Source organism: Mastigoproctus giganteus, chromosome 7 (assembly GCF_048544385.1).
Source record: "Mastigoproctus giganteus isolate SK-2022 chromosome 7, ASM4854438v1, whole genome shotgun sequence".
Classification (NCBI taxonomy): domain Eukaryota; kingdom Metazoa; phylum Arthropoda; class Arachnida; order Uropygi; family Thelyphonidae; genus Mastigoproctus; species Mastigoproctus giganteus.
Window position 1 is genome coordinate 31,727,873 of NC_143581.1, and position 24,814 is coordinate 31,752,686.

The following is a 24,814-nucleotide window of genomic DNA, read 5'->3' on the forward strand; positions in this document are numbered from 1 at the left end:
CAAAAACCTTAATGAGGTTCTTCTCAATGACAATGCACAACCCCCACACCAGTCTGTGCATGATGGAAAATTGCCATTGCAAAACTAGGGTGCACTGTTCTTCCTCACCCATCTCATAGCCTGGATCTTGCACCTTCCAACTATCACCTCTTTGACCTGCTGAAGGATGCACTCTGGGGAACCCATTTTGTGGACGACATCCAGCTCAAGCACAGTGTTTACAAAGCCCTCCACCAGAGCAAGAGTAAGGATTTTACAGGATTGGAATACAGCATCTGACTCAGAGATGGCAGAAGTGCATAGAACACTTCAGATCACAATTTGGTGATTGTCTCTTCTCCAATGGAGCCTTTATCTCACGGCTATTCCCAACCTTGTGTTGTTTGGAATTACAAGAATGCAAAATGGAATGACCTGTGAGATTTCTTTTCCTTGGTCGGTTTACTGTTTCAAAAGTTCTGATGTCAACATTTGCTCAGATCGTGTCAGTGAAATTATTCTTGTAGGAATGGAATCCTTTATTCCACACTCCACTTTAAAATCTCATCCTTTATCTAAATCTTGGTTTTCCAATAAATATGCTAAGGCTGTTCAAGAGAAAAATGTTGCATATCGTAATTGGCTTATTTCCAATTCTTCAGTTTCATTTTCTGCCTACACCAAAGCTCGCAACAATTGTAAAGCAGTTATTAATCAGTCCAAACTAGATTTTAAAACAGGCTAAAAGTAAAAAACTTGCTTCTTGCCCTAATAGTAGCCGAGCATTCTGGTCTCTTGCCAAAGCTATTGCCCGCAATTTTTATTCATCTTTGTTCCCACCTCTGTCAAAACCAGATGGTTCTGTTGTCACTTCAGCCAAGGATAAAGCTAACCTGCTAGCATCCCATTTTTCTTCCAACTCATGTATTAATGATCTTGGTAAAACACCTCTCACCATTCCCAACACGCTCCATTCAATGCCTCCTGCATTCTGCTGTCAGAAGAATTTTGATGAATCTTGATGCTAAGAAAGCACTCAAAAAAAGCTCCAGGTCGTGATGGTATTTCTCTACTTGTTCTCAAAACCTGCACTCCTGAAGTTACTCCTGTTCTTTGCTGCCTTTTTTCACTTTCTTATTCCAAAGGTAACATAAGCCATAAATGGATAACATAAGCCAGAATGGCTTATGTTACCCATTTATGGACAAATTCAACGGAAATGTTCGGTGAAACACAAGCAGTTGCTCTTGACATCTCAAAGGATTTCGATCATGTTTGGCATAAAGGTCGTCTAAACAAGCTTCCATCTTATGGTTTGCCAACTGTTTTTTGTAATTGGTTATCCAATTTTCTCTCCGATCTCCAACTGAGGGCGATGGTAGATGGCTCTCTGTCTTCTAACTTCTCTACTAATGCTGGTGTCCCCCCAAGGTTCAGTTCTTTCCCCCACCATTTTCCTCTTGTATATTAATGACCTTCTTCCACTGACTGGAAATCCTATCCATAGTTTTTCTGATGATAGCACATTGCATTCCACTTTCCATTTTAAGAAATCTTGCCCTGCTCAATCAGCTTTAACTTCTCGAATATACGCTACTAAATGCCGATCTCCAGGTAATTCTCCAGTGGGGCAAAGACAACTTCGTTAATTTCAATCCTTCTAAAACTCAGTCTTGTCATGTATATTGCAAAAAGGATTCTTCTGCTCCTATGCTTATCTTTGGTGACACTCCGATTTCTACACAAGATATCTCTTTTGTGGATTACCCTAACTTCTAATCTCTCTTGGCATAAGCACATTACAAATATTGCTTCCTCTGCATCTAAAAAACTTAGTTTTCTGTTTCACTCTTGGCATTACTTTTCTTCCAAACAACTGTTCACTCTGTACAAATCGCAAATTCACCCTACCATGGAATATTGTTCCCACATCTGGAGTGGTGCCCCCAAAACCTCTCAGGCTTCTAGATTCCATTCAGAAGAGGGCAGTTAGGTTAATTAATGACTCATCTCTCACTGAGTCTCTCCACTTGTCTCATAGACGTACTGTTTCTGCTGCATGCCTCTTCTACAGATACTTCTATGGGCACTCTTCTTCTGAATTGGCTTCTTTAATTCCCACTCTCTCTCTCTTTCAAAACAGTCCGAACACATGCCGACACCAGCCAACATCCATTTACCGTCCAACTTCAAACTCACAGAACCAACTTTTCATCTTCGTCGTTTATTCATTCAACTGCTGTTTTCTGGAACAACCTTCCTTCATATCTATTTCCTGCAAATTAGTCTACAGAAGTTCAAGTCTAATGTCAACAAATATCTTCTGCTAAGTACTATAGTACTTAGCAGAAGATATTTTTGTACTATAGTACTTAGCAGAAGATATTTGTTCTGCTAGTACTAAGAAGATACGAGTACTAAGTACTATAGGTTCTAATACCTCTCGTGTTTGGGGTTTTCGTAAAAAAAAAAAAAAAAAAAAATGTAATGATGGCGCTGTACAACTCTGATTGGTTTACTGTATATAGAAATGATGCTATTGCACTACTTATATGACAACTAGTGGACACTTAAGCTTGAAATTCTTACCACAAAACAAAAACAGGAATGAATGCAGATTGAGCTGCAAGACAAAAATGCATCGTAAAAACATATATGACCATATTTCTCCTAAAGGAAACAACTAAAACCATCATTCACTAAAATCTGGGCAGCCACATCCATATAGGTTTTAGCACTCGCCTCACTTCTGGGGACCTTTTGAATGTGACAAGTCTTATTTTTCTGTTAATGGTTCATTTTACAGATAGGCCATGGGTCTGAGCACGAGTTCTTCAACAACTTAAATAATTCTCACAGCAAAATCAAGTTCAGCTTGGAAATTTAAGTTAATAGCCAACTGTCTTTTCTCAATATCCTGTACATCAACCAGGAAAGGCCACTGGAGGTTCTTATGAAAAGGATGAACCATGTTGACAACCATCATACATATAGTTGTACCAAGTCATCAAAGACTTCATCTGCTAGTTCTGTAATCTCTCCATCAACTCTATATGCAAAAGTCATCTGATCACCCCTTTATTCCAGGCCTGAGCAACAAGATAGCAAAATAGCAAGAAAATGCATCCTCACCTTCTATGCCAGAATCAGTTCCTTGAAAATGTTGTCCAACAGACCACAGATGTCTCACAAGCACAGTTTACTTATTGCAATGTTCATACAACTCTACATAAGTGGGTAAGGGCTATAGTAAATTTTATCATTAATATTAGTAGTAGTAGCTATGATGCAAGAAAGCAAGCTTATAGAGCATCAGCAAAAAAAAAAAAAATCTAATAGTTTGTATAGGTCTTCCTTGAATTAATTCAAATTTCCCACTTCTACAACAGCCGATAGAAATTTGTTCCAACAATCAACTACCTGCTGGCTGAAGGCAAATTTCCACACACCAGTCTGTAACCATCCTTACTCAGTTTGCAAATATGCTCCCTTGTTGCAGTCTGAGCAAGAGTAAGAATTCCATCAGCATTGAGCTTACTCAATCCAGTCAAAATCTTAAACACTTCAATTACGTCTCCTCACAGATACCAAGTCTCCAGATGCTACAATTTACAGAACTGAAACCTTTCCTGATTAAAAGCACTTTTGTTCTCCTCACTGTCATTTCATTTCTCAATAACCATTGCAACAGATCCACACTATTCCTAAAAATGAGAATTCCAGATCTACATTAGAATGTGCCTTAACTATCGTCTTATACAGCATGATAATCACCTCTTCCTTATCCCTGCTGGCAAAATATCATGAGCTGTCCTCTTAGCCTGCCTTCACAGCTCAGAAAACATATCAGACTACACAACTACTCCCAGATCTTTTTCATTCTCCACTACACTAAATGTAGTACAAGAGGTCATATATTAATTTGGGATTATTGCCACACATATACACTGATTAGTCCATGTTAAACTTCAACTGCCACTTCTCAAGCCTATCTGCCTAATTTTTCTAGATCTTGTTGCAATAGCATACAGCAATTAATAACATTAAACATCTTGTCAACCTTTGTCATCTGTACATCTTAGATATTAAGCCTGATATGCCTTCATCAATACAACAATAAACACAGAAAACAACAATGGGCCCAGTGGTGAATCTTGGGGAGCTGCAATAAAACTAGTCTAATCTAGTGTTATTAGTTGAGCTCTACAAGGTTCACCACTGGGCCCATTCTCCCTTCTCCCACTCAACCATCCCTTTATTCATAGCAGTAACTTGCCGTTAAATCATCAGAATTATTTTTTGTATCCAGTTCCTTTGTTACTGCATCATTATATCCACACAAATAGCCCTTTAATAATTACTCATGATCGGTCTGTAATTACTCTTGTCACCCTCTGATCTTTTGTGAACTGGGGATACAACTTGCATTTCTCCAGGCCATAAGATCCAAGGATGCTCTCATAATTATGGCTTATATTACAGCTCAGAAAACATATCAGACTACACAACTACTCCCAGATCTTTTTCATTCTCCACTACACTAAATGTAGTACAAGAGGTCATATATTAATTTGGGATTATTGCCACACATATACACTGATTAGTCCATGTTAAACTTCAACTGCCACTTCTCAAGCCTATCTGCCTAATTTTTCTAGATCTTGTTGCAATAGCATACAGCAATTAATAACATTAAACATCTTGTCAACCTTTGTCATCTGTACATCTTAGATATTAAGCCTGATATGCCTTCATCAATACAACAATAAACACAGAAAACAACAATGGGCCCAGTGGTGAATCTTGGGGAGCTGCAATAAAACTAGTCTAATCTAGTGTTATTAGTTGAGCTCTACAAGGTTCACCACTGGGCCCATTCTCCCTTCTCCCACTCAACCATCCCTTTATTCATAGCAGTAACTTGCCGTTAAATCATCAGAATTATTTTTTGTATCCAGTTCCTTTGTTACTGCATCATTATATCCACACAAATAGCCCTTTAATAATTACTCATGATCGGTCTGTAATTACTCTTGTCACCCTCTGATCTTTTGTGAACTGGGGATACAACTTGCATTTCTCCAGGCCATAAGATCCAAGGATGCTCTCATAATTATGGCTAAATATTTGCTTATCTTCTTTGCTGTCTCCCTTAATATAACTGGATAGATCCCACCCATCAGGTGCTTTTTTTTACATTTAGCTTCAACAATTTCTCTTCCCTTTTAACCTGTTATCACAAAATCGTAGGATTTGTTAAACTTCTAGCATCCTCATAGCTAAAATGTGCCATCTGTGTGAATAGAAATACAAAATATCTATTCAGTTTTTCAGCAACGTGAATAGCATTAGCAGAGGCATATAATGCAAGAAAGCAAGCTTATAAAGCATCAGTAAAAAAAAAAAAAGCCTTGCCATTTCACCCATCCATTCGTTCCAAAAGTCTGTCTAGAATTTATTTAAGCTGTCAACTTCCACAACAACAGATGTAAGTTTGTTCCAGCAATCAATCACCCACCGGCTAAAGGAAAATTTCTGCACATCGATTTTACAACTGTCTTTCCTCAATTTGAATGTATGCCCCCTCGGGTGCATAATCTGAGCAAGAGGAAATCCCATCAGCATTGAGCTTGCACAAACCAATCAAGGCCTTATACACCTCAATCAGATCACCTTGAAGATGCCTGGTATTCAGAAGCTGCAATTTGTGGAAATTAAGCCTTTCTCTACATCCTTCCTAAATTGAAGCCTCCAGATCTGTAACAGTACTCAAGGCATGGCCTGACCATTATCATAAGTGATTATTCCTTATACAAAGGGATAATCACCTCCTTATCCCTGCTAGCAAAATTCTTGTATATCATTGACAAGACCCCATGAGCTACTCCAACGTTTCCCAAACTTTTTTAGTAACGGAACACTTTTCACCTCACAATATATTTATGTAACACTTACAAAACAAGTTTAGCGAGAGGCAAAGAACTATTTGTTAATATTTTATTACATACAATGCACTGTGCATCAGGAGCACTTTATTTCCAACACATGTAAAGCCGAAATTCAAATAACTGTCATCAATACTTTCACTTTTTTCTTTTATTAGTTGGTTCCTGTTTTTTCACTTCGGATTTTTGCTAAACAAAAGGCTGCGATTGTTCATCCTCACTTTGAAGTGTGACAATATTGTGTTCGTTTTCATTGACCACAGTAGCAATACTAGAAGTACTTTTGCTTCTCATTTTAAAATTCCTTTTTTTTTAAAAACACAAATCCATGGTCATTTATTTTAATAATAATATTTCGAAATATTGATAATTATCAAAAAAATTTATACAAGGAAGTGAGTTTGGTTATGATATCGGTTCAATTCCCCCTTTCCTTCAACCCATGTACTTCAGGATAAATTGTACACAAATGGCATATTAGACCACCACATTGCTACTTTTTCATAGATGTCATTACCTCTATGCATACTTCTTTATGCAAAGTCTGCCAAAATAAAGTGTTCCATGGTCTATTTGATTATTAGTCTATGCCAGTATATTAATAACCAAAAAAAAAAAAAAATGTTAAAAATTATAATGATACAAAAGTGGGGGTACACTACAAATATGTAAAACTTATTTTATTTTTTAAATTTTTCATTACGATTTTTTGCGGAACACTTGTTTGTATCTCACGGAACAAAGTTTGGGAAACACTGAGCTACCCTTGCAGCCTGTCTGCACTGTCCAGAAAACTTCATATCTGACTGCACAATTACCCCTAGATCTTTTTCATTCTCTACTACCCTGAATGTAGTACCGCACAGTTGGTATGTTACTCTGCAGTTACTGCTACCCATATGTAGTAGTTTGCATTTGTCGATGTTAAACTTCAGTTTCCACCTCTCAGCCCATCTGCTAAATTTTTTTATATCCTGTTGTAGTAGCATACTATCATTAACAACCCTGCCAACCTTCATATCATCCTCACACTTGGACATTAAGCCTGATATAACTTCACCAATATCATTGATAAAAGAAAACAATACCAGGCCCAACATCAAACCCTGTGGGACTCAACTAATAACATTAGTCCACAAAGAGCAGTATGCATTGATTACCACTCTGTCTTCTTCAACTCAACCATCCCTTTATCCATAGCAGCAACTGGCCCTTAATACCATACTGCTCCAATTTGTACAGTAGTCTTCCATGCACAACAGTATCAAAAGCTTTCCTGAAATCCAAGTATCTTTCTGTACATTAAAATAATTTTCCTCCTAGTGATATTTATTCAACTAATGGGACAGGAGGGATGCGGGTTATGTGGTAATATGTAACAAATACTAAAATACGTAACAGGAGCTTGTTTAACTCTGGTAAAACAAGGTTCTGTTTTAGTGTGATCATGCTAGATAAACCTCGTGCACACCGCGCTTTGTTTGTCTAGCATGACCATACGGTACCATTCTTGATTTTTGTATGTAACATATTTATGTATTCAAAGCTGAGAGAAGAGACAGTGTCGAAAGCTTCTGTAAGTATTATATTTTATCAAAAGAAGCGAGTGCAGTGAGCAGGGAGGTGAAGCTCCCTAGTATGATATTAAAATTATTTTTTGCATCCTTCCTTTGTGACCACATCATAGTATTCAATCAAATTGGTCAGACAAGACTACCCCTTAACAAACCCACGCTGTGGATTATTACTGCAGTCTTGTCTAGATGATTCTGCAATACTTCTTTAACCAGTGACTTCATTATTTTCCCTGGAACAGAAGTTAAACTAGCAGGTCTGTAATTACTTGTGTCACCCTTTGATCCTCCTTTTTAAATTGGGGATACATTTCCACATCTCCATTCCGTATGAACCTCCTCTGAGTCCATAGACGCTCTCATAATCATGGCTAAGGGTTTGCTTACTTCCTTTGCCGCATCCTTTAATATAACTGGATAGATCCCATCCACCCCAGGTGTCTTTCTTATGTTTAACTTCAACAATTTCTCTTCCACTTTGCTCTCAGTTATTACAAAATCATTTAGCTACTTGTTAGAGTTTGATAAGCCTCCACTTCCCTACAGAATTCCTCATGTGTGATGAATGCAGATGCAAAATACTCATTCAGTTTGTCAGCTACCTGAGCAGAATCATCGACAGTCGAACCATCGATATCAAGTGGATGAATCTGATTCATTTCCATTCTTCTAGCGTTTACATAAGTAAAGAAATCTTTGCTGTTTTTCTTTGCATCCTTTGCCAAAGATTTCTCATAATCTGCCTTCGCTTGCCTAACCTCCTTTGTGACTTGATTACAGACTAGCTTATATCTACTATTGGCCTCTGTCTTCTGATAATTTATATTCATCCCACGAATTTTTCTTCTCTGCCATAAGTCTCATTAGTTCATCTGAGATCCATTTAGGCCTAAACCTTGAACAGTATTTCTTAGTTGGAAAAAAAGCCTAGTAGCTTCCAAGATTACTTCCCATTTAGAATTTACTGTTGGTAACATCATCAGTTGGTCCCACTGTATGGAATTTAAAAACTGTCTGAGACCATTGTAGTCACCTTTACAAAAGCAAAAACTCTTTCCTTTGCTAATGACAATAGTTACATCTTTAAGTAAATCTCGCATCAATATACTGTGATCACGGCCACCTAGTCATTCTTTTATCTGCAGATTCTTAATGCACAAAGGTGATTCTCGCACTATAAGCAGTGCCATGGAGTGAGGGGTGTTTGGGGTTTCAGGGACTGATGGCAGTCATCGTGAAACAGGTGGGTATATGGGATGTGTTAGGGTAACAAATAATAAGAATAGGTACATGTATACTTGCATGTATACCGATGCTAGAAGTATAGTAAATAAATTTGATGAATTTGAAGTGTTGGTCAAGACATCAAAGGCAGATACTGTTGGGATAGCAGAGACGTGGTGTGACACAGATATAAGGAATGCAGAAATGGAATTTGGGGAGTACAATGTGTACAGAAAGGGAGGGGGTGTTATGCTGTTAATTAAGAAAAACATAAAATCAAAAGAAGTGCATCCAGCTGATTTAGATGAACAGTGCACTGTTGAGTCAGTTTGGTGTGACATAAGCATTGCGAAATCAAAAATAAGAGTAGGAGTGTGTTATAGGCCTAATGACTCGAATGAGTACAATGAACAATTGTACAGAGAAATAGAGTCACCTAGTAAATCAGAATGTCCTATAATGGAGGATTTTAACTTCCCAGATACGGACTGGAACTTATGGGTTGGTCACTCGCACACTTGTAAGACTTTTGTGGATTTATTGGATGATTGTTTTCTGCAGCAGCATGTTCGAGAGGCAACCAGAGAGGGTAATACTCTTGATCTGGTTATCAGCAGTGATCATTCGTGAATTAAGAATCTGCAGATAAAATAACCATTAGGTGGCAGCGATCACAGTGCACTGATGTGGATTTACTTAAAGATATAATTACCATCAGGGGTAAAGAAAGGGGGTTTTGCTTCCGTAAAGGTGATTATAGTGGTCTCAGACAGTTTTTATATTCTGTACAGTGGGACCAACTGACGATGTTACCAACAGCAAATTCTAAGTGGGAAGCATTCAAGGATTTAATAATGGAAGCTACTAAACGTTTCATACCTATTAAGAAATATTGTTCAGTTTAGGCCTATATGGTTGTCAAAAGAAATAATGAGACTCGTGGCAGAGAAGAAAAATGCACGGGTTGCATATAAATTATCAGGCGACACAGAAGACTATGATATATATAAACTAGTCTGTAATCAAGTCACAAAGGAGGTTAGGCAGGCGAAGGCAGATTACGAGAAATCTTTGGCAAAGAATGCTAAGAAAAACAGCAAGGATTTCTTTACTTATATAAACTCTAAAAGGAAGTGGATGAATCTGATTGGTCCACTTGATATTGATGATTCAACTGTTGATGATCCTGCTCAGATAGCAAACAAACTGAATGAGTATTTTGCATCTACATTCACACATGAGGAGTTATTAAGGTTTGAAAATGCCACAAGATTATCAAATTGTAATGATTTTGTAATAACTGAGAACAAAGTGGAGGAGAAATTGTTGAAGTTAAACATAAGAAAGGCACCTGGGGTGGATGGGATCTATCCAGTTATATTAAAGGAGGCAGCAAAGGAAGTAAGCAAACCCTTATCCTTAATTATGAGAGCATCCTTGGACTCAGGGGAGGTCCCCACGGACTGGAGATGTGCAAATGTCCAATTCACAAAGGGGGATGGGATCGAAGGGTGACACAAGTAATTACAGACCAGTTAGTTTAACTTCTGTTCCAGATAAAATAATGGAGTGACTAGTTAAAGATGCATTGCGGGATCATCTAGATTAGACTGCAGCAATAATTCAGACACAGCATGGTTTTGTTAAGGGAAAGTCTTGTCTGACAAATTTGATTGGTTATTATGATGTGGTTATAAAGGAACTGGATGCAAAAAATAATTTTGATATCATATACTTGGATTTCAAGAAAGCTTTTGACACTGTTGTGCATGGAAGACTACTGTACAAATTGGAGCAGAATGGTATTAAGGGTAAGTTGCTACAATGGATAAAAGGATGGTTGAGTGGGAGAAGACAGAGGGTGGTAATCAATGGGTGCTGCTCTTCGTGGACTAATGTTATTAGTGGAGTCCCACAGGGTTCGGTGTTGGGTCCACTGTTGTTTTGTCTATTTATCAATGATATTGATGAAGGTATATCAGCTTAGTATCGAAGTTTGCAGATGATACAAAGGTTGGCAGGGTTGTTAATGACAGTAATGGCAGTGTGTTACTGCAACAGGATCTAGAAATTTTGGGCAGATGGGCTGAGAAGTGGCAACTGAAGTTTAACATTGAAAAATGCAAAGTACTGCATATGGGTAGAAGTAACCCCAGAGAAACGTACCAACTGTGTGGTATTACACTTAAGGAGGTAGAAAATGAAAAAGACCTGGGAGTAATTGTGCAGTCAGATATGAAGTTTTCTGAGTAATGCAGACAGGCTGCCAGGGCAGGTCATGGGGTGTTGTCAATGATATACAGGAATTTTGTTAGCAGGGAAAAGGAGATAATTGTCCCTCTGTATAAGGCAATGGTCAGGCCACGCCTTGAGTACTGCGTGCAGGTCTGGAGGCCTCATTTTAGGAAAGATGTAGATTTGCTTGAGCGTGTACAGAAAAGGGCAACAAGATTAGTGAGGGGAATGAAGGGATCCTCTTACCAGGAGAGGCTTAAGTTCTGCAAATTGCAGCAGCTGGAGACTAGACACCTGTGAAGTGATCTGATTGAGGTGTATAAGGCCTTGAATGGGTTGAGCACGCTGAATTCTGATGGGATTCTTCCACTGGTTCAGATTACGAACCTAAGGGGGGCATAAATTGAAATTTAGGAAGGACAGATGTAGAATAGATGTGCGGAAAATTTGCCTTTAGCCAGCGGGTGGTTAATTGCTGGAACAAACTTCCATTTGTCTTTATGGAAGTTGATAGGTTAAATAAATTTAAGGAGGAACTGGACAAATATTTAGAGGGGATTGTTTTGTAATTTTTTTTTTGGCTGATGCTGCATAAGCTCATACACTTGCTTTCTTGCATCACATGCCACTACTATTACTATTTCTGCTGATAAACAGATCAAGATTGCTTTCTCTTGTTGATCTCTAACATGCTGGTGTAGCATGTCATTCAATAAATCCACAAATGTCTCGCTACTGTTTATGTGACCTACTGACAAGTTCCAGTCAATATCTGGAAAGTTAAATTCCGCCACTGTAATAATATAGAATATCAATGATTTTTTAAATTTATAAATCTTTTCCCGACCAACTTACTAATTCAATTACTTCAATGTTTTATTAAGTTACTGCTAATATAATATCTCTTAAATAATCAAACATGCTGAATGCCTAGAAGGTTTCATAATCTTTACCTTTTGTAATTTAGTTTTGTTATCATCAGTTGCTTGAAATTGCTTAACACTAGCAGATATGTTCATCTCTGAGGGTCATTGTAATAAGATAGAAATTAATGGAATACCATGTAGTTGTTAAAGACCAGTGTGGACTATTTGAAAATCTCACAGGAGGTCCAGAATTTGTAGTTTTATCGGTTTCTTGGTCTACCATTCAATGAACACATTTATTTTGAACAGGATCAAATTTTAGGCGTAACCTTATTAAAAAGCTTCCATTATTTCAGTCACTCATTTCTACATAAGCTGCTTTTTTTTTTTGCACTAAAAATTACATGATGGCTAACAAGTACTCCAGATAAATCTACTAGTGGGCTGTTTTTGGAATTAAGTTTTCAGTGAATTTTATTATACACATCAATTTTTTTTCAGTTGATTTTCAAGTTCAATCGACACAATACATTTAAATGTGATTTTATATATTCAAACAACTTTCAAAAAAAAAAAAAAAAAAAAAACAGAACTATTTTTTTGGGACTTAACAAATCAGCTACTGACCACTTTCGCCATTTTGAAATTTTCTTGTATAGAATTGCATGGAATATATCTCTCACTTTGTAGAAAGTAAAAATTTGTATTTTCAACGATAAAATCTCATTGATTAATGGTTATTGACATGATCCGTGTTCCAATAACACTCCAGTCAACTTCATGAACTGGCTTCATGAGTTTGACTAATTTCTAAACTGATAATGACAAACTGAGTAAGCTTGTGTTTGGTTACTTACACACTAAATATATTATGTGCTATTTAATTTACAGAACAAGTAATAACAAATAAACCTGAAATGATATTACTTAATTTTCATAGCAAATGACAGTAAAGAAAAATGGTCTTGGCAAAGGTATGATGGTTTTATGAATAGTTATATCTACTATTCATTCTGAACAGATCTTTTGGAAAACCAAAAGCTCTAGGGTCTGTCATAATTATTATGCAACCTACTTTTGAGGAATCTTAATTGAAATCAGTCAAATATAATTAGGATTCATTAAATAAATTACTTTTAGGATTCATAAGTAAAAAAAAAAAAGAAACAGTACTGTTTCAAGAAATACAGAAAAATATTTTTCCTCTTATGTTAGTTAAATTTTACGGCATCTTCACATGCTAGCATTTTATTACTACTATTATAAACTATGCTTAATCAATGATATATATAAAAATATATTACGGTATTGAATAATTGGCAAACTTTCCTACTCTCTGCCACAATTCACAGGGCTTCAAAACTTCATTTATTGGTCAAAACAGTTTATTCTGATTTGTATGTTAGTAGTATTTTTAATTTTGTCTCATGAGGTTGACTCGTGTAGCACATAAATAAAATAACAAGAACTATTATAAAATTTAAAATCCCCCCCATTGATTTCAATGAATGCTGCTGCTAGTGTTACCAATGTGAGATTTTTGGGGTGAAAAGCTCCAATAGTAGACTCCACCATTGACTACACTGATCAGCCATGCCAGCTCCAGTTTAACTCCACGTGTTGTTGTTGTTGCTGGAGTGGGGTTTAATGGCGCAAGGGCTACTATGGACAAATTGTGCCTGTTACTTTGGTAACTCCATGTCTTTATGAGGAAGGGGGCTCACATCTGGTGAGTATGGATTGTTGTTGCTATGGAGGTTTTATGGCGCATAAGCTACTTTGGCTATAATGCAGGTGAGTATGGGCTTGGCACACCCAGGGTCCTGAGATGGATATCATCATCATTCTTTTTCTTGATGATTTCTCTCTCTCTCTCTCTCTCTCTCTCTCTCTCTCTCTCTCTCTCTCTCTCTCTCTCTCTCTCTCAGGGTAACTCGGGAATTTTTTTTGGCTAGTGCAGCATAAGCCTCAGGCTTCCTTGCACAGTATGGCTAATAATAATAATAATAATAATAATAATAAAACTGTGTAAGGATATTGATTTAACATGCAGATACCTATCATCATCTAACTGGGGAAATGATAAAATATTAAGGGAGGAAAAAATTATTTTTCACCTAGTGACCTATTTTACATATGTATTTTAATTTTTTCTACAAATGAAGTAACTGGTAAGAAAAATTGCATAAATTCTAAAACTGAGTTATTCTCAATTATATGTGAGAATTTTATACAATAATTTCATGTTACTGAATGTCAGATATAGCTAATTTCAGAATTAGGCATTTATGGATACCTACCTGTAAAAGCAATTTTATTTTCAGTACATACAATCAGGACTGGACTGGAAAGATATTTAGAAAAATCTCAGGGCCTTAGATAAGGCCTTTGAAGCATTTACAGATTCAAACAATTTTTTCTCTGGGGGTTGAGTGACTTTTCTTTCTAATCCAACCCTGTATACATTGCACAATGTACAGGAGAAACACAGTTCTGTAACATTCTGAAACACTCGTTTCTAAAACATCAACCATGGTTCATTCAAATCTATTTCAAAGCTGTTCAATATTCTCTAAACTGGAAATATTTAAAACAATATATTACCAATATATGTTATGCAAATATTCAAATAATTACATGTTGTAATATATGCTACAGACAGGGAAAGTCAAAATTTTTTTCTGCCATATGTAACATGTGTTATGATCCATTTAGTCTTCTCATCTACCTTCTGCACTTGTTTATGACGTGGATAGGTTTTGCAAAAAACATACCACTTATCCTCTATCTTTTTGAAGTAACAGTCTTTACAACGTAACTCGAGAACATCACGTTCCTTCATTGTCCGCACTGGCATATAGTTAATTAGTGGCGCCATAGGGCAAAATGTAGGATTAAGGAGATTGCCATTTTTGTAAGAAGGCAAATGGAGTGATCTTGAGAAATTGCTTGATAATAATGACCTACAAAGAACTGCAATCTCCTGATTTAAAAGTGGTGACAAAAATGAAATAATTTTAGAGGTATGATTTATCTTCTGGAAGACAACTGCACAAAGAAATAACTTCTGTTGAATGTAGGCCATGAATATACAACTCAACCTGTAAAGGAATAGACAAAATGAAATATACTTAAAAATAATAAAAGAAAGAATGCTAAAATATAATATAATTTAATAGTATGAATCAGAGCTGTAATGCTCAATACGTTCTACGTTGATATTAATATTTGTAAAATAATAAGAGGAGTTTACCTCAATATAGTACGTAGAACACTTCCGTATGATACTCTCCAGAAATTAAAACAAAAAAAAATCGAAAAACTTGCATTAGAGTTAAAAATAATTAAAAACCAATTTAACACAATTAAAAATCAATTTAATGCAATTAAAAATATTAAAAAGAATCTGACGAAAATATTCAAAACGATTTTCCTTCCTGAAGCTGACAACGCTTTGACAGTATGGAGTGATCACAGGAATGAAAATTACCAAATAGGGTTGAACATGAAGCTTAAATAGTGATTATTTGTCTTCGCGCATGTGCGTAAAGGTCCAAGCATCGGAGAACAAATATGGCTGACGAACATTAACAGAATTCTCATGTAATTTAATTTCTATAGTTTCTGCAATTAATAGTCGCGTATAATTACATTGGGCATTAAGTATTTTACCCTCGTTAAATAAAAAAGTATGTTTTTCATTAATGGCATGAAAGGCTAATTCTGACACTGCTGAACGAGAAGCACGAACTGAGGCTTCATGTTGATTTACACGAATATTCAGAGAAAAACGCGTTGAACCTTGGTAAGACGAGTCACAATCACCACAAGAAATGTTGTATACCAGGTCATTCATTTGTGTTGCGAACGCGGAAAGAACCGAGTTCAATATAGTGTGTAATTTCCGTATTGGCCTGACCAAAATTTTAAATTCGGTATCTTTAAAGAATCTATTAAGCTGTTTGTACCATTGTTCAACATATGGGACAGAAATAAAGTATTTTTTGATATTACTATTGTTGGTTGGTGCAGTATTTTGTATCCTATCTTTGGCCTGTACCCTAATTTGGTTTATTGTGGCAAGGGGATAATCCCGGTTTAAGAACCTGCTAGTTAATATTTGTATTTCTGAGCCCAAAGCAGATTCCATCATTGAATATTTATAGGCATTTAGATATTGATTAAAGATAATCAATCTTTTGTAGGTGAACAGGTGAATAGCTATTATAATGTAGAAGCATACCGGTGTTTGTAGGTTTTCGATAGATGCTAAATTGGATTTTATTCGAGTCCCAAATAAGCGTGAAATTTAGCATTAGCATTAATAGAGGCATATGATGCAAGAAAGCAAGCTTATGGAGCATCAGCCAAAAGAAGAAGAAGAAGAAAAAAAAAAAAAAACCCCTTATTTCAGCCATCCACTTGCTCCAAATGTTTGTCAAGTTCTGCCTTGAATCTATTTAAGCTATCAACTTCTATGACAGATGGAAGTTTGTTCCAGCAATCAACCACCCGCTGGCTAAAGGCAGCGTGAAATTTAGCATTAGTAGAGGCATGTGATGCAAGAAAGCAAGCTTACACAGCATCAGCCAAAAAAAAAAAAAAAACATGCTCCCATTTCACCCCTCCGTTCGTTCCAAGTACCTGACCAGCTCAGTCTTAAATTCATTTAGGCTCTCAACTTCCACAACAAAGGATGGAAGTCTGTTCCACCAACCAACCACCAGCTGGCTAAAGGCAAACTTCCGCACATCTATCCTACATCTGTCTTTCCTCGATTTGAATTTATGCCCTCTCAAATGATTATTCTGAGCAAGAGGAAGAATTCCATCAGCATTGAGCATGCTCAAACCATTCAAGGCTTTATACACCTCAATCAGATCACGTTGCAGGTGCCTAGTCTCCAGACACTGTAATTTGCAAAATTTAAGCCTTTCTTCGTAAGAGCAACTCTTTGTTCCATTCACTAATCTTGTTGCCCTTCTCTGTACTCGTTCCAACACAGCTCTACATCCTTCTTAAAATGAGGCCTCCAGACCTGTATACAGTACTCAAGGTGTGGCCTGACCATTGCCTTATTTAGTTTAATTAAGTGAAAAATTTCCTTAATAGGTAGATTCATATAATTAATCAGTATCGAGTAATTATTTAACATATCCCAAATAATATCTAATGTGTTTTCAACGTTTACATTCGTATATAACGAGGTAACATCTAGTGAGAATAAATTGTCATTGTCGCCAAGTCTACAATTAAACTGTTAGTTAAGGCCAACTTTATCACCTTTCGAGACAAGGTGTACAAGCAAATTTTTGGATTACCAACCAATGGGTTTGAGCCTGAGCGGCTTAATGTCAGAGATCTCTCAACGATTGAGCATATACATCTGACACCTTTTCGAACCCGTATTACTATGGGAGGTATTTAGACGATGTTCTAGTTATTACTGATAGTAGTACTATCCAAAACATTTTACATTCGTTTAATAATATTCATTCTAGACTCAAATTTACATTGGAAAGGGAGGATAAGGATACAAAGTCATTAAAAACTTTCTAAATTTCACGCTTACTCGGGACTCGAATAAAATCCAATTTAACATCTATCGAAAACCTACAAACACCGGTATGCTTCTACATTATAATAGCTATCACCCATTCACCTACAAAAGATCGATTATCTTTAATCAATTTTTAAATGCCTATAAATAATCAACGACGGAATCTGCTTTGGGCTCAGAAATACAAATATTAACTAGAAGGTTCTTAAACCGGAGTTATCCCCTTGCCACAATAAACCGAATTAGGGTACAGACCAAGGATAGGATACAAAATACTACACCAACCAACAATAGTAATATCAAAAAATACTTTATTTCTGTCCCATATGTTGAACAGTGGCACAAACATCTTAATAGATTCTTTAAAGATACCGAATTTAAAATTGTGGCCAGGCCAATACGGAAATTACACACTATACTGAACAATCGCTCGGTCCGAGTTCGCAACACAAATTAATGACCTGGTATACGTTTCTTGCGACTCGTCTTACCAAGGTTCAACACGTTTTTCTCTGAATATTCGTGTAAATCAACATGAAGCCTCAGTTCGTGCTTCTCGTTCAGCAGAGTCAGAATTAGCCTGTCATGCCATTAATGAAAAACATACTTTTTTATTTAACGAGGCCAAAATACTTAATGTCCAATGTAATTATATGGGACTATTAATTGCAGAAACCGTAGAAATTAAATTACACAAGAATTCTGTTAATGTTCGTCGGCCATATTTGATCTCTGATGCGTGGGCCTTTATGCGCATGCGCGAAGACAAATAATCACTATTTAAGTTTCATGTTCAACCCTATTTGGTAATTTTCATTCCTGTGATCACAACATATGGTCAAAGCGTTGTCAGCTTCAGGAAGAAAAATCGTTTTGAATATTTTCGTCAGATTCTTTTTAATATTTTTAATTGTGTTAAATTGATTTTTAATTGTGTTAAATTGGTTTTTAATTATTTTTTACTCTAATGTAAGTTTTTCATTTTAATTTCTGGAGAGTATTCATACAGAAGTGTTCTATGCACTATATTGAGGTAAACTCCTCTTATCATTTTACAAATATAATTTAATGATAGTTATATTCAGTTTTATAATATTTATACAAGGTAAGATCAACAAGTTCCAAGACTGAACTTGTTAAAAATACCTGAACACTGAATAAGAAAAATTATTTTATTTTTATTTTGTAATCTAGAAAAAATTTTGTAATCTTTAAAATCGTAAAATTTGTAATCTAGAACGTTGGGTTGGCATTTCAGTTGCACCTGCTCATTTTTATCTGTTATTGATGGGAATTACCCTGAGAGAGAGAGAGAGAGAGAGAAAAAAGTAGAAGAGAATCACCAAGAAAGAGAAGAATGATGATATTCTGAGCTTCATTCTTCTCTTTCTTGGTGATTCCCTTCTACTTTTCTCTCTCTCAGGGAGGGTAATTAAGAATTTTTTTTCTTTTCTTTTTTTTGCCTGGTGCAGCATAACCTCAGGCTTCCTTGCACCATATGGCTAATAATAATAATAATAATTTGGTATCAAATTTTTTTTAGAATGTCAATTTCAAAAAGCTATAAAATGTTGGCTTTTTGCTGGACTGCAGAAATGATTGTTAAAGCATACAGTGAAAAAAAAAAAAAAAAAAGCTATCAAGAGGCAGGGTACTTGAAGTGTAAAAGCACTTCAAATGCAAATATATCAATTGAGGATAGTACAAAGAGCAGGTAATCTTAAAGAGCGGTCAAACAAATGACAAACTTTTCCAAGTTAGAAACATAAAAAAAAATGTTTGTTTATATTCCAGCATGAACAAGTCTAAAGGTTATGCTGTTATGTGCATGGAAACCAGATCAGAGGAGTTTACAATAAATCACAAATATTTATCATATTTAACAGTCACAGGCTTGAATCACAGTACACTTAAAGAGCATGTGTTATTGCACTCTTGCTCCTGGCCAGATATATCAGGCCTATTTTGGGCTGACAATAAAATAAGAATTATAGATAGCTGCTCAAGTTGAAATATTACACGGTAGCTGCCAAACCATCGTATATGATATTTTAAATGCTGCCAAGCCATTGTATATGATGATTTGAAAAGATAATGCAACTTCTTTGTTTCCTCAACTTAACAACAGATCAGATGTGCATGGAAACAAGAATTGAAATTTCTGATTGTGATCCAGAATTTCTAAAAATAATAGAAACAGGGGATGAAATGTGGTGTTATGTTTCCAACCCACAGCTCACCCTCTTGAATATAACTCTCCCATGTCATTCCAAGAAGAAAAAAAATAAAGTCAACAAGTCTAAAGGTTATGCTGTAATTATTTGACATCAAAATTATAATTCATTACAAATTTATAATAATATCTCATACTTAGTACACCTTAGTACAATCAAAGGGCACAAAAGGTGATATAGTTATATGTTAGATACACGTTGATAGATACACGTTGGCACTAATGGTATTAAGAGTAGGAGACCGGCAGAATTACTTAACAAGTACAGGTCACTGTTGAAAAAAAAAGCCTTGAATTAGGGTTGAATTTGAAAGTGTCTGCAATTCTGCCCAGACACGATAGGAGGGAGTATATGATGAGAGCCTTGTCGATCAATTCGGCCCTGGAAAGATTGTGCAAGGCTCAAGAGGTAAAATTTTTTTCAGCCTGGACTGTATTTGTTAACAGGAAAGACTGCTTCTACAGGGATGGGATACACTTAAATAGAAAGGGTGCAAGAATATTTGCTGATGCTATCGAGGCAGTGTTAGGTGGGTCGGAAAACTGCTAGCTTGGGGGGGGGTACAAAGACTAATAGATTAACAGTAGCCACTGGCAGAGGTGAAAGCGATTCTTGCACTGCTTCTATTGGAATGAGCAGAAACCTGAAAAACAAGATGCAGGATATTTCAGACACTGCTGGGAGTAATTGCGGTACAAGAAAACACATGGGTTGTGTTAGGGTAGCTAAGAATAGAAAGAGGTGCATGTATACTTGCGTGTACACCAATGCTAGGAGTTTGGTAAATAAATTTGATGAATTTGAGGTATTGCTCAAAACATCAAAGGCAGATATTGTTGGGATATCAGAGATGTGGTGTCACACAGATATAAGGAATGCAGAACTGAAATTTGGGGAGTACAACGTCTACAGAAAGGATAGACAGGATAGGAAGGGTTATGCTATTATTTAAGAAACACATAAAATCAAAGGAAGTGAAGCCAGTCGACATCGCTGGACATTGCAGTGTCGAGTCAGTTTGGGGTGACATAAGCATTGGGAGATCAAAATTGAGAGTAGGAGTGTGCTATAGGCCTAATGACTCTGATGAGTATAATAAGAAACTGTACAGGGAAATAGAGTGAGCCAATACATCAGAGAGTCTTATAATGGGGGATTTTAATTTCCCTGATATTGACTGGAATTTGTGGGTTGGTCGCACACACACACTAGCAAGACTTTTATGGATTTATTGGATGATTCTTTTCTACAGCAGCATGTTCGGGAAGCAACTAGAGGGAGTAATACTCTTGATTTGATTATCAGTAGTGATTCTTCATGCATTAAGAATCTGCAGATAAAGGAACCACTAGGTGGCAGTGATCACAGTGTGCTGAAGTGGGATTTACTCAAAGAGGTAACTACCATCAGGGGTAAAGTGAAGGGTTATTGCTTTCGTAAAGGCGACTACGATGGTCTGAGACAGTATTTAAATTCTATACAGTGGGACCAACTGATGATGTTTCCAACAGCAAATTAAATATGGGAAGCATTCAAAGAACTAATCTTGGAAGCTACTAGTCTTTACATACCAACTGAGAAATATTGTTCAAGGTTTAGGCCTAAATGGATGTCAGATGAACTAATGAGACATATGGCAGAGAAGAAAAATGCATGGGATACATATAAATTAACACATGACACAGAAGCCTATGATAGATACAAGTTGATCTGTAACCAAGTTACAAAGGAGGTTAGGCAGGCGATGGCAGATTACGAGAAATCTTTGGCAAGAAATACAAAGTAAAACAGCAAAGAGTTCTTTACTTATGTAAACTCTAGAAGGAAGGGGATGAATCAGATTGGTCCACTTGACATCAATGGGTCAACTGTTGATGATCCTGCTCAGGTAGCTAACAAACTAAATGAATATTTTGCATCGACATTCACACATGAGGAGTTATTCAGTAAGGGGAATGCCAGAGACATATTCAACTGTGGCAGTAAGCTAGAGAATCTTGTAATAACTGAGAGTAAAGTGGAGGAGAAATTGTTGAAGATAAACACAAGAAAGGCACCTGGGGTGGATGGGATCTATCCAGTTATATTAAAGGAGGCAGCAAAGGAAGTAAGCAAACCCTTAGCCATAATTATGAGAGCTTCCTTGGACTCAGAGGAGGTACCACAGACTGGAGATGTGCAAATGTGACCCCCAATTCACAAAGGAGGATCAAAGGCTGACAAAGTAATTATAGACCTGTGAGTTTAACTTCTGTTCCAGGAAAATTAATGGAGGCACTGGTTAAAGAAGCACTGCAGGATTATCTAGACAAGACTTCAGTTACAGCTTGGACACAGCATGGTTTTGTTAAGGGAAGTCTTGCCTGACCAATTTGATTGGATACTATGATGCGGTCACAAAGGAGCTGGATGCAGGGAATAACTTTGATATTATATACTTGGATCTTAGAAAGGCTTTTGATACTGTTGCACATGGAAGACTGCTGCACAAATTAGAGCAGTGTGGCATTGGAGGCAAATTGCTGCTATGGATAAAGGGATGGTTGAGGGAGAGAAGGCAGAGAGTGGTAATTAATGGACACTGCTCATCGTGGACTAATGTTATTAGTGGAGTCCCTCAGGGTTCAGTGTTGGGTCCATTATTGTTTTCTGTATTTACAAATGATATTGATGATGGTATATCAAGCTTAATATCCAAGTTTGCAGACAATACAAAGGTTGGCAGTGTTGTCAAGGACACTATTGACACTATGCTGCTGCAACAGGATCTAGAAAGGTTGAGCAGATGGGCTGAGAGGTGGTAAATGAAGTTTAAGATTGACAAATGTAAAGTACTACATATGGGAAACAGCAACCCCAGAGCAATGTATCAACTCTGTGGTACTACACTGACAGTGGTAGAGAATGAAAATGACCTGGGGGTAATTGTGCAGGCAGATATGAAGTTCTCTGAGCAGTGCAGACAGGCTACAAGAGTAGCTCATGGTGTCTTGTCAATGATATACAGGGATAAGGAGGTGATTATTCCCTTGTATATGGCAATGGTCAGGCCACACCTAGAGTACTGTATACAGGTCTGGAGGCCTCATTTCAAGAAGGATGTAGAGTGGGCTGCTGGAACAAGTACAGAGAAGGGCAACAAGATTAGTGAATGGAACAAAGGGGTGTTCTTACGAAGAAAGGCTTAAGTTTTGCAAATTACAGTGTCTGGAGACCAGGCACCAGCGAGGTGATCTGATAGAGGTGTATAAAGCCTTGAATGGTTTGAGCATGCTCAATGCTGACTGGATTTTTCCTCTTGCTCAGAATAATCACCTGAGAGGGTATAAATTCAAATTGAGGAAAGACAGATGTAGGATAGACATGCGCAAATTTGTCTTTAGTCAGCAGGTAGTTGGTTGGTGGAACAGACTTCCATCCCTTGTCATGGAAGTTGATAGCCTAAATAAATTTAAGACTCAGCTAGACAGGTATTTCGAATGGACTTTGGACTCTTTTATCTCTTTTTCAACTATAGGTTTTGATACTTTTCGTGTTTAGGGTTTTCATAAAAAAAAAAAAAAAACACAGACTGCCAAGGGAGCACATTTTATTACTATTATCAATACTGACAAATGATGCAAGGAAGCAAGCTCATATAGCATGAGCCAAAAAAAATACACTACCCATTTCATCCATCATCCCTTCTAATAATGTCAAATTCTTACTTAAATTGGTTCAAACTATCCACTTCACAACACCAGTGGTTTGCACTAACAATCAATCACTCTGGCTAAAAGCAAATTTTCACAAATCTATCACATAGCCATCCCTTTTCAATTTATATCCACTTGTGTGCATTGTCCAAGAAGAGAATACCACCATCAAGTTTATTCAATCCATTTGAACCATTAAACACTTCAATTAGATATCCCCACAAGTGCTGCAATTTGTACAACCAAAGTCATTTGTGGTAAGAGTACCCCTTTGTCAGCTTGATTAATCTGATTGCTCATCTCTGCACCCATTCCAAGAGATCAAGATTTTTCTTAAACTGAGACTTCCAGACCTATAATAACAGTATTCAAGATGTGACCTAACCTTGTACAAGAATAATCACCTCCTTATTCACGATAGAAAAATTCCTGTATATCGCTGACAAAACCTCATGAGCTGTTCTAGCAGCTTGTCTGCACTACTCAGAGAATTTCATGTCAGTCTGTACAAATACCCTTAGGTCTCTTTCATTCCCCTTCACCTTGAGTGTGGTATCACCAAACTGGTATGTTATTCTAGAATTATTACTATCCATGTGCAGTGTCTTATGAACCAAGAATAACTGATATATTATTCTTGAATTACTGCTGCCCGTATGCACTACCTTGCATTTCCCAATGTTAAACCCCAATTTCCACTTCTCAACCCATCTGCCCAATTTATCTAGATCTTGCTGCAGTAGCATGCCTTGATTCCTGTCATTAGCCACCCTGCACTAGCAGTCTTAGACAATAAGCTTGATATGCCTTGATCAATATCTTGAATGCAATGAATCTATAGTCCATAGGCACCTCCCCGGAATCCAAGGATGCTCTCTAATCATGGCTAAAAGTTTGCTTCCTCTTTTGCTGCCTTCTTTAATATAAATGGAGAGATCCCATCAATGCCCCACACCTTTTTTACATTTAGCTTCAACAATTTCTCTTACACTTTCCTCTGAGTTATCACAAAATTATTCAGCTCCCCATTAGAATTTGATATACTTCAGCATCCCCATCCCTAAAAAACTCGTGTACTTGTAGATGCAAAATACCTATTCACTTTGTCAGCATCTTGAGCAGGTTCATTGAGAGTTAAACCATTCACATCTAATGGACCAATGTGATTCATCCCCTTCCTTCTAGTGGTTAGTTAAGTGAAGAAGTCTTTCCTGCTTTTCTTTTGCCCGACACTTCTCATAATCTGCCTTAGCTTGCCTAACCTTCTTTGTAACCTGATTACAGACTAGTTTATATCAGTTGTAGGCATCTATATCACCTGATAATTTATATGCTTTCCATGCATTCTTCTCTGCCACAAGTCTCTTCAGTTCATCTAATATCCATTTAGGTCTAACTCCTGAAAAGTCTCTTAGTTGGTATAAAAAGCCTACAATTACATCTCCGAATGCTTCCCATTTAGAATTTGCTGTTGGTAACTTTAACAGTTGGTCCCACTGCAC

General features: G+C 36.8%; 1 long non-coding RNA gene across 1 annotated transcript in view; it reads right to left on the reverse strand.

Annotated features, from left to right (window-relative positions):
- Positions 1-14,543: 14,543 nt before the first annotated feature.
- Positions 14,544-24,814, reverse strand: part of LOC150082789 (uncharacterized) — a 33,692-nt gene continuing 23,421 nt past the window's right edge. Inside the window, exon 3 of the long non-coding RNA XR_016547142.1 lies at positions 14,544-14,924. This is a non-coding gene — a long non-coding RNA (uncharacterized LOC150082789). The remainder of the gene's footprint in view (positions 14,925-24,814) is intronic.